Source organism: Python bivittatus, unplaced genomic scaffold, assembly GCF_059951505.1.
Source record: "Python bivittatus isolate LINGU-HERP-01145 unplaced genomic scaffold, Pbiv_v1 ctg000850_np1212, whole genome shotgun sequence".
Taxonomy (NCBI): Eukaryota; Metazoa; Chordata; class Lepidosauria; order Squamata; family Pythonidae; genus Python; species Python bivittatus.
In genome coordinates, this window is record NW_028277112.1 from 57,635,833 (window position 1) to 57,652,933 (window position 17,101).

At 37.4% G+C, this 17,101-nt stretch overlaps 1 protein-coding gene and 1 long non-coding RNA gene across 10 annotated transcripts in view; one reads left to right on the forward strand and one right to left on the reverse strand.

Moving 5' to 3' along the window:
• Window positions 1–17,101, reverse strand: part of PALM2AKAP2 (PALM2 and AKAP2 fusion) — a 245,073-nt gene that overhangs the window by 46,969 nt on the left and 181,003 nt on the right. The window lies entirely within an intron of this gene.
• Window positions 96–10,183, forward strand: LOC112540681 (uncharacterized). The gene is made up of 3 exons (XR_003084754.2): window positions 96–256; window positions 1,376–1,432; window positions 7,765–10,183. It is a non-coding gene; the product is annotated as an uncharacterized LOC112540681 (long non-coding RNA).

The following is a 17,101-nucleotide window of genomic DNA, read 5'->3' on the forward strand; positions in this document are numbered from 1 at the left end:
CCCTTCCCTGGTTGCCCTAAGCATGTGTTTATTTTGCTTAATAGTTAATCCAGGGCTGTTTAAGCCCAAATCAGAGTACTAGCAGTTACCTATTATCAAGCTGGCTCAACTGACAGCTTGACAGATTGTCACAGCGTTTCCTTTAACCAGATCTTCTGAAAGGGAGTGGGATATGGTTACAGTAATTTCTGTAATGGATTATTTTCCCTTCAGAACCCAGTTTATCTTTTGTTACGAACAGCGTTTCTGTGAACTGGTAAGCCGGCTGTTCTTTTCCCAAGTTAGCTGAGGAATTTGCAGGTGCCTGTTGTTTTCCCAAATATCTCCTAAATATCAGGCTGTGAATTCCCTATGTATAGAAAACAAGCTGTGACCCTTAAGAGCTTTCTGTAAGTCAGCTGAGGAGCTAAGTGACAAGCTGGTGGGGAGGGAGATCCTGCATATCCAGGGCAATGTGGGAAAGCTTTGCATTGTTTGTGTGCATATCCATTGGGGATGGCCTGCTTTACCATCCAATATTGAGCATCTGTATCTAAAGACTGAAAATATATCTCCTCCATTAGGAGACCGATCATGGTCAGAGCAGTAACCATGAAGCACTTAGCAGAAATGAAGATAAAAAGCATTTTCAATTGTTTTTAATTAATTGTCTTCCATAAAGATAGGGGGCTATTAGGATGACTACCATCTGAAAACTAATGAAATTGGCATCTGCTGGAGAGACTGTCCTCAAAGCCATGTTTCATATATACTACTATATAGGAGAGAGATTTCTATCATGGTGCCCAATTTAGGGATCTTTGCAAGAAACATGGAGGTCAGGCTAAAATAGTGGTTTGCTGCAAAACTAATCTGAACACTTTATTGCCTTTTAAATTGCTTTAGAATTGTAGTCTTTAGTTTTTATTGTATTTTAAGATAGGGCCTCTTTGTAATCTTTTGTACACCATTCTGCTATCACTGGATATAGGACAGCTAATTTTTTTTTTTTAAACCAATTTGGTTGCTCCTGCTGCTGCTGAACGTAATCATTATATAAACAGACCTGTGTGTATTCTTTTGTTTACCCACTAGTATTTGCTCTGGTGATTATATTAACATGTTGGCTCTTAATGTTTTGGGATAAGTAAAGGGACACATCAGTAACTGTAGATTACACATTTAGGTCTATAACTAATATTTTAAAATACTCCGCTGAAATAAAGAAAACACCAACAGGACAGGAAAAGCACATCTTCCACAACCATACAATCTGCACTTGACCAAATATTTAGATGAGGCTCTTGGATATACAGGCTACACAATAATCTTACATTGCAAAGCAAATGAAAAGTACTACATATTTCTCTAATTTGATACCCACCTTTTTTTATAGGAGCTCAAGGCATTATGGATCTCTCCTCCTTTTATCTCTACAAAATACACCTGTGAGGTAGGTTGGGTGGAAAGAATGACTGAACCCAAGTCACCCACAGCTGAGTTACCACAGCTGAGCACAAACTTGAACCCAGATCTTTGTAATCCTAGTCCAACATCTTAACAATTATACCATACTCTTACTGAAATCTTACAGGGTTGGTTTTTTAACCACTTCCAAAGGTGGGTATTTTAAGTGAGACTAGGAAAAGATATGACTAATTTAGCTGTTAGCTTTTTCACTATAAGGGAAAAAAAAACTTATTTATCATTAACAATTAAGAAGTTATGTTATTAGCATCTTCAGTTTCCTGCTGGAGTGACAATCAAATCCAAGATCTACTGTACTGGATACCTCATCCACAGTTTATATAGAACAAACATCCTATAATTCACCAGCACATCTATCATATATAATTTGAGTTTGTATAAACAGGAAAATGAAAAACCTCACCACTGCTCTTGTAAAAAAGGAAGGAAAAAAAAAAGAGGTCATATCTTCAGTAAATTAAATAACTGAAACTAAATTTTATGATGGAAACTATCATAACTAATGATACAGTTAAAATATTGTCCAACTAGATTTTTCTTTGGTTAGTTTACTAAAAGCACGCATAACGACAAAGAAAGTTCTAAAACTATATGCCTTTAATCTGATTTCATAAGCTAAAACAAATGTTTCTGGTCCCAAAGATTTCATGTGTTTACCATGCAGCTAACCCACTGATTATGCAATGGTAGAAATATGCCAGATTCGTTTCCTTAAAATATAGTTCAGGGTATTCTCAAAATCACTGCAGCAAAAACTGCTTAGTTTATCAACAGGACAGTTATAAATAAATGTACTATACAATCCCATGATTGTTTACTTAAAAAAAAGAAGAGTTTAAAAAAGATTCTAAAATAAAAGGGAAGGGAAGAATTGATATGATTAAATGAATATCCCATAGTTGTTTACTAAGAAACCTCACTATGTATAACGAAACGTCTCCCTAAATTATTTGCATATGATTAAAACAGAGACAGGTAACCTTTTGGTTCTCAGAAATAGAGATGTAACATTTCCAGAAAATTTGAAGCTGGGGAAAAACGATTTTTTCAGGATTTTTTTTTGAAAAATCTCTAGTGCTCCAATATTTTAAATAAAACTCTTCCAATTAATAGGAAACATGGGGGAATGAAGGGCACCAATATATGAACGCTATATAATGTTGCAGAAAATATTTCACTGAAATCTTTCTTACTTTTTCCAGAATTATTCTTTTTTTTTTTTTAAATGGGTGGGGGAGACCTGAGGCAAAAATGGTGTTTCTTTCCCCATTTTTTTAAAAACCTCCCCCCCCAAGTCTCCTAATTTCTAGTCAGGGACTGCACTTTGGGTGCAGACAAAGGACACAGCACCCAGGGTGATGGCATAAAGTGGGTGAAGCCAGGATTTGCTACATTTTCCCTCTTAGAAGAGAATTTCAGGGTTTTTTTTAACCTAGGCTACCCCTTTCTTAAGTCTTCACCCTATGGTTTCCTACTTCAGTATCGTGCAAAACCACGTGACCCAAATGTGCCAATTCTGTTTGGGCAGAACTCCAAGGCTGAGATCCTTGGGGCTCTGAGGCCTCAAGCTCCTCATCTATGAATTACAGGCCTATATTTTGAGAGCGGCGGGATATTTCTATTTTACAATAACATTAACCTTTGCGGAGCCTTAATATAATTCTTCAAGCTAAAGTACGGAAATTCATATTGTCCCTCAAAGTGAAGAACTGCTTTACGTTTCTGCTATTTCATGGGCTGTTTATGGGTGTAAAATATGCACGTAGGATCTAGGAAACTTGTTTACTTGTTGGATACTGCTGTCTGTATAATCGAGGTAGACATCTTGCCCAGATGTTGTGCTATTCTTGCTATTCCAGAGCATTTAAAAAACAAACCAACCCTAAACTAAAGTTAGAGCATTTGGATTCCTCGTGGTATCATTCGAATATCTGAGGGCAGACGTAGGTTGTTTTGTTTTAAATCACCAAAAAAGAAGTATCAGTCCAATACAAATCATCCATTGTTGTGGGGCTAATTAGTCAAGATTATTTCCTGATGGATACTCTGGACAGTATGAACTCTTGGTATTGTTGTAACATTCTATTTGTAATCTTTCAGCTACTGATCCAATGAAGCATAATGTTTCAAACAGTAGGATTCTTTTTCTATAAATTGTGAAATCTAAGTTAATATATTTATCAGCCATAAATTATATGCGGCTTCTAAAATTTACAGCTGATCAATACATTGACCAGAAATTTAAAAACATTTAAGCCCTTTATTAGAGTGACACTTTATATTTATTTAATGTCCAGGAACTGTGAATTAAGATGGTCTTATGCAATTAAATTTCCACTTTGAAGAATTCCGCGTAGAAAACATACAGCAAGAAAAAGAGATTGCCCAGATCCAAGTAATCCCTTAATTTATATATTTAACTATTATGTTTAGAAAGGAGAATTATCCTTGCAGACATAGGCATTCAAAATAGTAACTCATTGTTACTTTGAGGAGGACATTAAAAAAAACCCCTATAAATAAAGGCCAAGCAATGGTGAAAATTAAATATTTCCTTTATTGTATTAATTCTATGGATAGATACATATAGAACTGATTTTTGCACATTCATGTTTGTTAGCTGGACTCAAATTCATTCATTAAGAAGCTCAGAAACAAACAGCTGTGTGTGTGGGGGTAAGTATCCCCGTAAGCAAGCTTGTAATGTATGTTGGGCTGAGTAAACTTTCAGAATACATTAAATATATCATTATGTCTAAACCATTTTTCGTAAGATTCAAGAACATTAAAAGGATGTTTTCTTGCCTCTAGTTTCCCTGGATTTTAATGTGTAGAACCCTTCAGCTTATATAGTAGCTCTTGACAAAGCATGGTCTTCCTATCTCTCTCGCCCCACCTCCCCTCATCTTTCAGAGCAGTCTTGCCTCTTCTTCTTGGCCCTGTTGTCTCTCTGCATCCCATCCCATAATCCATACCACTGTTTAGTCTCAACATTCTGCATCCTCTTCATCCTGTTCAAAACCAAACCAGCTTTTCCTTGACTACTTCAGACTAGAGTTGGCTGCAATAGGAAGACCGGAAGAACATGGGTGGTGCTAGCCAGAGAGAACACTAGTGGAAAAGATAAAAGGTGTGGGAAGGGCATGCTTTGTTAAGAGCCTCTATGTAAGTTCAAGAGCTGCTCAAATCTTCAAATGGATGCTCCAACAATGGTTGCAGGGCAGAGAATGTCTTTAAAACTGTTTTGTGAAGCAATATGGCATTCTTGCTTCTAAGGCAGAAATGGCTGCATTGCTGTACTTCATCCCTTTCTCCAGTAGTTCCAATAATCAGAAGAGATTTCTGTGCATATTCAGAAGTTACTTTATTACTGCAAGTAACAATCTAGGATTGCAAGATGACACAGTGCACCCTCCAAAACAAATACGTAGTATATTGTCATCTTGATGAAGAAAGTTACATCTGCTTTGCGAATGAAGCTCTTCCTTGTGGAAAAACTAACCTGCTTTAAACATGTCTACCAAGTTCACACATATCAAGCTGTGGTTTGCTCAACCATGATTTACTGAATAAACCCCAACTGTCTGGAATAGGAAATCATGTTAAAATATAAACCATGGTTATAATTCACAAAAGCTGGATTTAATATGCTAAACTAAAAACAAAAACATTGTTTAGTGCAGTGTGTAAACCCAACTTCTCTCTCAGTGCAGCCTAAGCCATTAAAGTCGTGGCTCTGAAGCCTTTTTGACAAGGTCCACCTTTTCAGCCCAAACTTTCCAGCACCAACTTCCTGCCTACCCCCATTCTTTCCCCCTCCAAAACAGTGTTTTAGAGAAGCAGCAGAGCAAGAAGTTGATAAAGTCATGAGTTAAATGGCTGCCCCCTTCCTTTCCAGAAAGCTACAAGAAAAAGAGCAGGGACTTGTATATGAACCAACAGATAAGATGGTGGATGCAAAATAAGCATGGGGAAAATATATTAAGTCAAAGAATCAGGATGAGAAATATTCTGGAGAGAATTTGATTTTCAATTATATTCAAGCTATGTATCAATTTGGAAGATAATAAATTGATTTAAAAATGAATAGGATGAATCAGCTAAACAAAGAAAATGCATAATGGATGAATGGTGTATGTACTTACATATGCATGAAGATCAATGGATGAGATTACGAAGAGAAATGGATGGGCGGTGTTCTTGCTTGTATACGTATGAAAGACTGTAGATATAGTGGGGGGGGGGCACATGTGAAGTGGCTCTGGACCTGCCCAGTGATGGGCACTGGCCCTATTCATTGCCAATTCCAGCCTTGTTCACTATTGGCATGTTGCCCACAAAAGATTAAGAGAATGTGCTTCTTATCGGAGAAAAGGCTTCCTGCCCTTGTGAACCAAAGACAGAACTCTGAATGGGTTGGTGCAGATTAAAAGGTGAAGTTATACAAACCAGAGGAGGAGTTAGATTCTCAGTGCCCATGCAAGAACAGAATAACTTTGTCCCAAGTAAATGAAAATTCACTTCTATGAATAACTTAATGAACTTGGGGATGCAGTTAATCTGGTGCTTAGCACTCAATTGCAATGCGTGGATCCTCCCCCTAACTTTTCTCATTTATTTCTTCTTTCATTTGAAATTGACAGGAACAGTCTCACGTCAACACCAGTATTTTCACATTTAAAATAAGTATTTGTCTATAGTTCTAATACTTATTTTACATGTAAAACAGTCTAATAAAAATTGTTTCCATCTATCCAACTTTTACAGTCCCTACCCCCCAAAAGGTACATGTCAACATTTTAAATTAAGAAAACAGACTATAAAGAAAATTAACATCTTACCCTTGAAACTTGTTCCATTGACAGGTAGAGAATCTGCCATGGTGTTGTGTATCTAAACATCTTTGGCAATTTTACCAGGTATAACAAAAGATGAAAGGCACACCAAATCTCTGCTTTGTAGGTTAGCATTCATTGGGAATACTAATCAGGGATAATTTTGGAAGTTACGTTTCTCAACAGCCTCTTGTGCTTCAGTTACAAACAGGAGTAACATGCACCACATTTGCACTCAGAGGCACTGAATAAATAATTCACTAAGGAACTTTCTTTCTGGGATGAGCTTAGCTCAAATTCAATTAGTGAAAAATAGGATGACAACCTCTCAAACCCCATCTTCTTGGGGCTGTGGTTTTGACAATGTACAGTATGGCTAGTTTCAATGTCACAATAAGCCATTGCTTGTCAAGCAAACTCCTGACTTGCACATTCATCTTTCTCCCTACCCTTGTAGCATGGCTGTAAGAAAATAATAAATTTCCATTATAATTTTTTAAATTAGCCAAGTCTTACCATTTCCTGTGAATTCAACAAACTAAATTAACTGTGATCTCTCTGACACTGCCCAGCTTTCACCCAAGTTAAATAGTTTCCTTCAACAAACTATAGGAATATTAACTATAAGAATATTAAGCAAATTGTTTAAGCCTTCCTTTTTATTTTATTCATTTATTTAAAAAAAAGTATCCAGTGATTCTAGTTTTTACACAAAATAATAAAATGTATACGAGGGTGTAGTAGTAAACTGTACGTAATGAAAACTAGAAAATAAAGCTTTTAATTTAGTATGGCAGAATTGGAGGAAAAGAGAGGTGGTTTCTCTTTCTCATTTAACCTCATTTCTGAGGTTAAAAAAATCAGGAAACAACACAAGATATTTTTAAAATCTAATTTACATTCACATATTCGCAGAGAGCATACAGACATAAAAATTACTATCACTGGCAATCTCAAGCTCTCTTCTCTGAAGAATCTTTATAACTGAATCTCCCCAGCTGTCTTCACACCAATCTAACTGTACTATGGAGAACCTACTGTGAATACTTTTAAATTATTTATTAAATGACTTATTATTAAATAGGATTTATGTATACAGCAACAATAGTGTTCATGGAGCTTTGTATTAATCCTAGTTAATACTAAGGGGAAATGCTTGATCAGATGAAGGAGAAAATTAAATATTTAGAGGAGGAAATTACTCTAGACTCCATGAAAAGGGACTGTTGCTGTTTTCCCTTGACTAATCTAAAGCAACAATTACTTATGCAGGAGGAAAAGTTCCGTATTCTAGTCTAGCAGTGTAAGACTCCATGGACAAGGTTTCATTTACTGACTCTGCTCAAGTAATCCAAGAGCAAAGGAGTGGGTTGAGACTATAGAGAGATTAGTGCCCCCAAACCTTTTATAAATAAGCCCATATGCATATATTTATAATTATTTTATTCTACCATCCTTTCAGTGGTACAGGTAAGACTGGACCGCAGGGCCAAAGTCCAAGGATCTGCAGCGCATGAGGGCTCAAGGTGACCATACAGAGTGACAGGCGATGGGAAGTGGCAACAAGGCTCACCATTAACATTTGGGCTGACAAAGGACACTTCCTCATAGCATCCGTTCCACTCTCTATTCCCTCCAGAGCTTTTGGAAACTAGCTACAGTGGTACCTCGAGTTACGAACACCCCTCCTTACGAATTTTTTGAGATACGACCAGCTCCGGCCCCAAAAATTTACCTTGACTTGCGAACTCCACCTCGAGTTACGAACCGGATCCGCGGCCATTTTCCCTGCGGCCATGCGGTTGTGGCTTCCTGTGGGCGAGATCGCAGTAGCAAGGAGACGTTCGGTGAGGCTTGTGGTGTGTTTTGTGGCGTTTGGAAGGTGTTTGGTGTGCTTGTCAGCATGGCTCCAAAGAAAATGCAGAGCAGGCTTGGCAAGAATAAGGCTTTGAAGAAAAAAGTGACGATCGAACTTAAGAAGGACATTATAGAAAAGCATGATCGTGGTATTCGTGTGACTGATCTGGCCTTGGAGTACAAGATGGCAAAGTCGACCATCTCGACTATTTTCATGTTTTTGTGGTTTAAAAATAAAATGCATATGTTTCAGAACTGTTTAACCGTATGTATTTACATTGAACCTTATGGGGGAAATTTGCCTCGTGGTGCGACCAAATTGGGAGGGTGGAACAGATTAACCGTATTTACACTGAACCTTATGGGAAAATTTACCTCGAGTTGCGACCAACTCGAGTTGCAACCAGAGTCACGGAATGGATTAAGTTCGTAACTAGAGGTACCACTGTATGTGATCATATTCATTTTTGGCAAATAAATCAAGTAAGAATTCCATGATTCAGTTAGCATTCCCTCTCAACATCAGAGTGCAAAAATATAATTCAGTCAGTGTTTTATCCTCTGAATTATAGCAACTTTTGTTCCTAGCGTAACAAAAATCTTCTGGTCCATGCTTCACACAGAGAGAGGGCACAGACTGCCTCCTCCCCCACCCCCCTCACATTTTAAATTAATTCTGTATGCATTTGCTTGGACATTTCTAACAATTCTGAGATGATGATATGAGATGTTACAGCATAGAGACTCTATACATGTACATGTTTGTATAGGAGCAGTAATGGGCTTACTTAAGTCAAGAGAGTGGTGTGAGTCAAGAGTTTGATGTACATTCCTTACATAGAGAGGGAAATCAAACCAGGCAAGTTTAAAAAAAAAAGTGAAACTGACTGGAAATTTACTATACATTTCAAGGTTAGGTTTGCTGATAAGGCTGCCTATGAAATGTATGAGACAGCTTTGAATTTAGATAGCTGAAAACCAGGCAAGGCAAGAATTCCTGCAAACTGGGAGACATTTGCCCACAAGGCTCACCGATTCTAGACATTTAAATCACAACTTGGAAGCTTTGCAACTAGAACTGCATGAAAATAAGAACATCAAATTGGCTGCATAAGAAAGACAACATGGGAACAGTCTCATTGTGGGATCAACAAACACTTGTGCAGGGAGGGCCCCCAAGCTAGAATTCAATGGCAATACTTCTTGTGAATGGAAAAATAGTTCCCCTCACCCAGGTCCCATGATGTTCCAGAGTTACAAATGAGAAAATGGAAATTTTACAATTTGACCTGGCATCACAGCCATGCTGAAATCAGTTCAACTACTCAACGAAAATGACAGAATATGATTACCAAGGCGTGGAACCAAAGAAGTGTCCTTAGATAACGATCCACTACTGGAGTTATCAATCTCACTCCTTACAGGCATATGTATTTTTGAACCAGGATTTCCCTCTGGTTAAGGTGACTGCCCACAGGATTATAGATGAAGCCTATACGCTTTCAATTCTATTTAGAATTGATCTTATAATACAGAAAAAAGGATTTGCAACATAATCAGGAGCATTGTGCTGTTGATAACTTTAAAGCAGTTGTTTAATTAGGGAGGTTGCTGCTAGGCACAGCCTCAGACAAAGGAGATTTTAGAAATATTTCATAGAAGAGACAGGATGCTACCAGCAACTTTTCTAGCGGGGCTCTACATTCCCACACCTCAGGACAATCTAAGTATCCTACACCTAAGAGTAGGAGAGAGGCAGATGGAACAGAAACAAGATACATGAAATTGTTTCCATCTGTGCTGGCTTGGTTTTGTTGCAAATGTGTTTCTGTTTTAATACAGTCTAGTCAATGTAATTTGTAAGTATGAAAAGCTACACAGATATCTCCAGATGGAAAGTGCTATATAAGTAAGAATAAATAGATACATTTTTAGCAATGCTTACAGACCATCTGTTCTTGATGCCTGGACCTGATGTGGTTTGGAAAACATAGCACCATTTCCCCATAGTCTAGACCAGCGTTGTCCAAACTTAGCCACTTTAAGATGAGTGGACTTCAACTCTCAGAATTCCCCAGCCAGCCATGGACTTCAACTCCATTCCGGGAGTTGAAGTCCACTCATCTTAAAGTGGCCAAGTTTGGACAACACTGGTCTAGAAGGAGAAAACACTGCTGCTGAAGTTGGTAACTTCTTTTTTCCTATCCAGTGGGAAGGGATTAAACTACCAAAAAAAGCTAACTCTTTGTAACGGGATAAAACGGGACAAATTTCACAGAAATCGACGCATAGGCATCCAGCTGTCCGTAGCTTTCCTATTTCGGGGTATAATTTAAAAAACCAGCAGTAATAATCCTTATGATTAGGAAAATCTATGCCAAAATTCAGATAGGTTATGGATGCTTGTAAGGAATGTTGATGCTCCTTCCGGCCTGCACAGTAAGTGATTTGAGATGTTGAGGTAGAAGTATAAAGGGTTAACTCTTATTTTTTTCTGTAAAATAAACTGATCATTAAGAGACCAGCTAGTACTGCTCAAAAATCATGACCACATACCTACTATGACTTAGAGATTGGGAAACAAGTACAGTGAATGGTAAAGCTATGGCTCTCTCTTAATCCTCAAGGTCTCTCCGAGACACTCTGTTTGCTGCACTCACTGAAGGACAGGACACAAGGGTCACTCTGATTTGACGGCAAATAGATTGGTTATATTCTCCTTTTTCTCATTCCCATAATATTTCACAAAAACAATGGATTTTCCCCTCCTCTTTTTGTTTCTGCCACTGTAGCTTTGACCTTTGCAACCTAAGGTCAAAGCTACAGTGAACCCATGTATAGTGTTATTACCTCACTTTGCCTTGTGATCTAGATTTCAGATGAATCGCATGCTCTCTTCAAATGAATACATAAAGCAGTACTTTTAAAATGTGCTTCTTTAGGCCCTATTCCCTTTGGAAAGAAAACATTTAACCCAATGAAAGAAAAACCAAAAATTTGCTAGGGACCCTCACTGTACTTCTTAGCAATTATCACTTTCCATATGAACCAAAATAATTATATCCAAATCTAGCCATGTAGCTGAGATTTTTTTTAATCACTTAGGGGATTGGAAAACGGGGTGGGACAGAGTATAAGTTACCTGCACAGCTTTATATATTTTTTTCAGAAAACAGAATTCAATGGTTATTGTTCCCAACCATCTTGTACCCTAAACCTTCTGCAGACAGGAATGTTTGGCCATAACAGAAAATATCTGCAACTGGATAAATTTCTTAAACTGTGCCCTAAGTAAACAAACAGTATTATTGTTATTTATATCCTGCCCTTCAATAAAAAGTTTCCCAGAACAACTTTACAGTAAAAATAGAACTACAGTAATAGAAGAAAAATAAAGTGTACAATTAAACAACCACTAAAAATACATCTAACATAGTTGCTGGCAAAAGCTGGAACTGCTAGGCAGTCAAACCAATGATGGACTAATCCAGAAAGCCTCCCTAAATGTATTATGAAGGGCCCAAATAGTTCCTAATATGATTCCCAGTGCTGTATTTCAAGCACAAATGTCACACACAACATGCATACAATACTATTCTTGTTCAGCCTTGCTTAAAAATGTCTGTGTAGCTCACAGCAAATTCATGTGATGCTTATTTCCCCCACTCTTTTTTTGTGTGTGTACTAAGTATCAGCTGTAATAATAAAGTATGAATTTACTTTTCCAAAGATGATTCTGTAAAGAAATAGTTTGATAAGTATAATCAGCTAGCAACCATTTGCTTAAGAAATAGAAAAGTTACGGTCTTAAGCTTAAAGAATACTCTATGCTAACTTGTGCATCTGTTGCCTTTTACAGAATTTTTGCATGACTGGCAAAATGTTGAAATTAATTGTATTTTTACTTCATGAGTTCCAAGACTGTATGGCTGCAATGTCAACTTAAAGTGATGACTATGTTTTTACAATGTCCTATAATTATTAAGTTTTGGGAAGTATAAATACGATTGTGTGGCAAAAGCTAATATTTTCAGAGGATAATATTCTTTTAAAGTATATACCTAGTATGGCTGGTGTGGGTCTTCCGGGCTGTGTGGCCGTGTTCTGGAAGTTCTGTTTCCTAACGTTTCGCCAGCATCTGTGACCGGCATCTTCAGAGAGCAGGAGCACACAGGCAGGAGCAGTTCTCTCTGTGCCCAGAGTGATGTGACCCTTTTGTGGGTATTTATAGAGATCTGGGGGGATTGGGAGTGTGTGGTGGGGGGTTAGGGGGTGTGGGGGGGTGGGGGGTTTGGGTTAACAAGTGGCTGCTTGTTTTGGTGTCAAAATACGTGTGTATCTTCCTGGGGATTAGGCAGGGCTTTTTCTTCTATTGAGTTGTTAACAAGTGGCTGCTGGGGGTGATTAGTATGTTCATTGTGTGAGCTGCTTACACATCCCAATCCCCCCCCCACCAGATCTCTATAAATACCCACAAAAGGGTCACCTCATCCTGGGCACAGAGAGAACTGCTCCTGTCTGTGCTCCTGCTCTCTGAAAATGCCGGTCACAGATGCTGGCGAAACGTTAGGAAACAAAACTTCCAGAACACGGCCACACAGCCCGGAAGACCCACACCAGCCATCGTATGCCGGCCGTGAAAGCCTTCGACAATACATATATACCTAGTACATGGAACTTGACAACTGGACAACATAAAGGGATTCTCTGTGCCCTTACTGTGGCTAAAAGACTGATATTGCAACATTGGAAAGATAAATGTATGGCCCCATTCACTCACTGGATTGAAGACCTGATTGCACTTGCCACTTATGAGCAGATTCCCTATAGACAAAGACTGTGTGTGGACAAGTGTAATGAAATATGGGACTCAATTATACAAAATACACTGGGTTAAAAAACAAGAACAGGACAGTCATATAACTCTATTAGAAATATATATGTACTTGAATAATATTTGTATTAGATAAGTATACATAGAATTGGAACTGTGTACTATTATAATGATATTAACTTTTTTTGGTATTTTTTCACTTTTATGTTAAAGCACTTTTATGTATTGTTTTCTTTTTGTAATTAAAAAAAATTAATAAAAAAAACCTTAAAGCGATGACTAGGTAATAGCAATTTCATGGGCCAGAAGCATACTGATTACAGCAGAGATATGAAGCTGTTTGCCTCCCTGTTTTAAAAGTGTCCAAAACACTGTCCAAAGATACAGCAGTTTAGACTATGGATCACCCATTTATGCTTTATTTATATAAAGTGGAAGCTCAGATAGCACTGGTGGTGGGAGAAATTCTCTAACTTTGTGGTCAGGTTGCTAAATGCCTGCTGGCCATTCCCATCTGCTGGCCATTGCCACCGGCAAGCACTGCTATGCATGGAATGAAGAGTCTGAAGTACTTCCCATTTCTGCTATTCATCCAGAACAACATGCAGCTGTTGCAATATCTTGACTCACCCATCTCCTTTTAAGGCAAAAGGAAACCATTACCTCTCCATGCATGCTACAAACAAAAGTAATATTAAGAACAGGATGCTAAATAGGAGTAAGTTAAATCAGCCTTCCCCCATATGGGACTCTTCACATGCATTGGGACTGCATTCTCCCCAAATTCCCAACAAACAAGACCAACATGTCATGTTGGAGCTACAAGGTCAACACATCCAAAGGTACTTAGAAAGCTGGGCTCGGTTGATCTAATTGCCTGTCAGATAATTACTGAATTAGAAACTCAGTCATAATTAGCACAAACATAAAAGGCATTTTGCCACTGTGAAGTAAAAACTCATGAGTTCACAAGGAAATTCCCTGATCCAAAGGGCAAACACTCTTATGACCCCGTACAAACTTCTATTTATGTAATTTAGTGCATTTCATCAGTCCTGGTATAGACTTAAAAGCATTTATGAATGAATGACATTTATATAGCTGCCCATCTTATATCAAACTCTGGGCAGCTCTCAACCAAAAGCTTTTCTCTTAATCACATTGTACCCTCAGAGCTCATGTGTTTATCATCCCTTCTTCTACGTTCTTATTAATCATAGTTAGGTTACCATTATATGAGCACCGAGGTTAAAGTGTTAACCAGAATTTATAAAGCAGATTCCAGTTCAGATGTCAAATTGTATAATATAGACAAATCATAGCTAATGCAGTTCAAACGTAAGAACAATGTTTATATAATCAAATCCCGGATGGTTGAAGAGAAATATGAACACATACGCATCTTCATACAGTTGCTTCACTTCTTTTTCCTCAACTTCACAGAAGCAAGCCAGGAGGTTAACCAAATCTTCCTGTTACGTGTCTCATTATGGAAAACTGTAAATAATAATTCTGAAAAAAATTAGAACGTAAAAAGGAAGAAAAGTAGACTTCACAATGTGGTTCTTTATGGACTGTTATTTTTTGGAACACTTGCCTTTTCCTGAGGATTTGCAGATCTTGAACTCTATTGTCACAAGACAAACAATTTAGGAATGCAGAAACAGCTATAAAGAAGCCTCTATGTACTGCTTTATAATGTTCCACATGTGTGTGTATAAAATTGCTTATAAGACATTCCTAGCCTACAGCTCTTTATATTCATAATTTGCTACTACAAGAGGAGCAAGTATTTTTGATTTCAGTGGAAATAAGCAGCATTATGTTAATAATTCATGAAAATCTATATTATTAGCATTTTGTTCTGATGTAGGAAAGAAAACTAAGTCCCAGGAATCTGATAAGCACTACAGTACATGATTGTATCCATCCATTTAGACTCCTTTACAAGAAGCCTTAGCCATCTATATAATTGGCTCCACCTGCTACTATGTCTAATTTTTCAGATGAAATTATCTTAAAACAATAACCACAGAGTGAATTCAAACACAGATCATTTATATCCTGCTCTCCAAAAAAAAATAAAAAATCCCAAGAATGAAAAATGCAATTTCAATAATAAAAAAAACCCACTTGCCAAGAAAGGATAATTAGCAAAATTAAATGAAAACTTCATATAGAAAAAACAGATTTCTGTAAGTACTGTGTAGAACTCCTAGGGCACATGAGTGAACTATCCAGCCTTGTTTTAAGAAAAAGAGGGAGGGAAGGGCAATTAGCCAAACTAACTTCACAGCAGCTGTGTAGAAGGGTAGCTCTTTCAACTTCATTTCTCTGAAGGAATGTATGAAGTCATAAAGAACAAGACCTTATCAACAACTGGATAGTTCACTAAGGCAGAGCCTTTCCCTTTCCACTTCCTGCCTTAAACTACAAACAACTGATGTTAAAAAGGAAAATGCACATTTTTATTATTTATAATTCACATGACGTTGTTTTACTTACAATCCCTTTTTAAATAAGAACTCACATATCACTAAACACATCTTTTAATTTAGAAAACAGGATGTGAGCAAGCTGACTTGCTTTTAGGCTTGATACTTAGTGATGCTAGAGACAATTACCAACATACTGGGAGATGGATTGGGTTTTTAGGAATTTCTTTTCCATTTCTAAAAAAAAACAAACCTAAAACAATACTCTTGCCAAACTACTTTTGACTTCTGCACTTATTACTTATATCACCAACGTTAAAACTAGGATTTGCTTCAAAAACACATACGTTTTTTAAAACTTTACCAGGGCAAGAAGTGTTTTTCCAATCTTTTACCCTAGCTAAAACCAAGCAAACCACCTCTAGTCAATGTGTTGTGTGCTCCCAGATACATAAGAAGGTAGTTTCAGCTTCAGAATTTGAGACAGTCTTCTCACATGTAGTTATGATGCTTTTTATCTGACTAGTAGCTAACTGTTGGAATTGCCTGAGTCTTCATCAATTTGTTATTTCCTTTCATTTATGAATGCTAGATCAGACTTTATTAGAACTGGACAATCCCAATACCCCAGGGAAACTTGCATTAAAAGCACAGCAAGTACAAACAATCTTGAAGTCCAGGAATTCTGCAATGATACCACCCGGAATGCAATAAATTCATGATGGAGCTGTAATAAAAGAGAATGACCTAGATTCTGACTGAAGCATTTTTAAAATACTCAGCAAATTACTATGACTTGCAGCAAATGGCAGATCTACCCAACTCTGGTAGATGTCAAAAAGCTAAGTAAGATCAGACTTGGTTAGTACTTGGATCGGAGATCACATGAAAATCCTAAGATTATAGGCTAAGATGGGACGTAAAAACCAATTTAGAAAAAAGCAATAGTAGATCACTTCTGTTTTGTTGATAAAAAAAAAAAATTACACAGACCCATCTATATAATCACCAGGAGTTCAGTTTAATTCAAGGGAATCTTTACCTCTATACCATTATGAAAATAGGAGCAGCCATTTCAAACTGCACCAGCTCAAGCAAAATTAAACACAGCATAATTATCTTTTGTTGCCTAACATGGTTTACAGAATATCATTCACGGCAACATTTTCACTGTATACTTACTCCCTCCAATAGATCCTGTCATATCCAGTCCCAGTGCTAAAGGGAATGGGTTAGGTTACAAGAAGCAGAGTACTCACAATGCAGATGGCCACAATGTAGATGGGAAATTACAGTGTATAATAATTAGAGGCTTCCAACGTTCTAGTTAAGGATGAACCAGAGAGTTGGAAACTTTTGAGTGCAACGTTCATTGCGTCTTATCCTGGCAGAACTAAAACACAGTTTTACTATTAACATTTGCAGACCAGGCCATTGTGAATGAAAATGAAGAGGAAAAGAACCTGTTGGACTTTCCCCAGAAAAACTAAAAAACAAAGATACTGTATTTAGTTGTGTCCATTTCCCTTTTAAGATAAAAGAAAACCAGGAAGTGGCCCCTTTCAGGATATACTGGGGAAAAGTAACATATAATATGAAGAAGCCTGTTAAAAAAATTCAGCTCTGCAGAACAAGTTTTTTTTTTCCAGTTTCTAATTTAATGTTTCTGGAGC